This window comes from Crocodylus porosus, unplaced genomic scaffold, assembly GCF_001723895.1.
Source record: "Crocodylus porosus isolate Cpor-Errol unplaced genomic scaffold, CroPor_comp1, whole genome shotgun sequence".
NCBI classification, from domain to species: Eukaryota; Metazoa; Chordata; order Crocodylia; family Crocodylidae; genus Crocodylus; species Crocodylus porosus.
The window spans coordinates 71480323-71480580 of record NW_017728947.1 but is presented as its reverse complement, the minus strand read 5'-3'; positions in this window follow the sequence as shown (position 1 = coordinate 71480580).

Sequence of the window (258 nt, the reverse complement as noted above, 5' to 3'; positions counted from 1 at the left end):
CTCCCGGCCAGCGGCCCCGCGCCGGGCGGCTCCCAAGCCACCTCCTGAGGTGAATCCCGTGCGGCTGCGGGCAGCGGAGCCTGCTCAGCGGACTTGAGCGGAGAGCAAGGGGACAGCGCCAGCCTAACACCGGGGGCAGGAGACACACACACACTCTCATGCAGAGAAACGATGTTTGCACCCAGTCGTGTAATCAAACCCAGTTTCTCTTCACTAGATTTGAAGCTCATCATCTTCTTCTAGCCCGGCGGCCCCCGG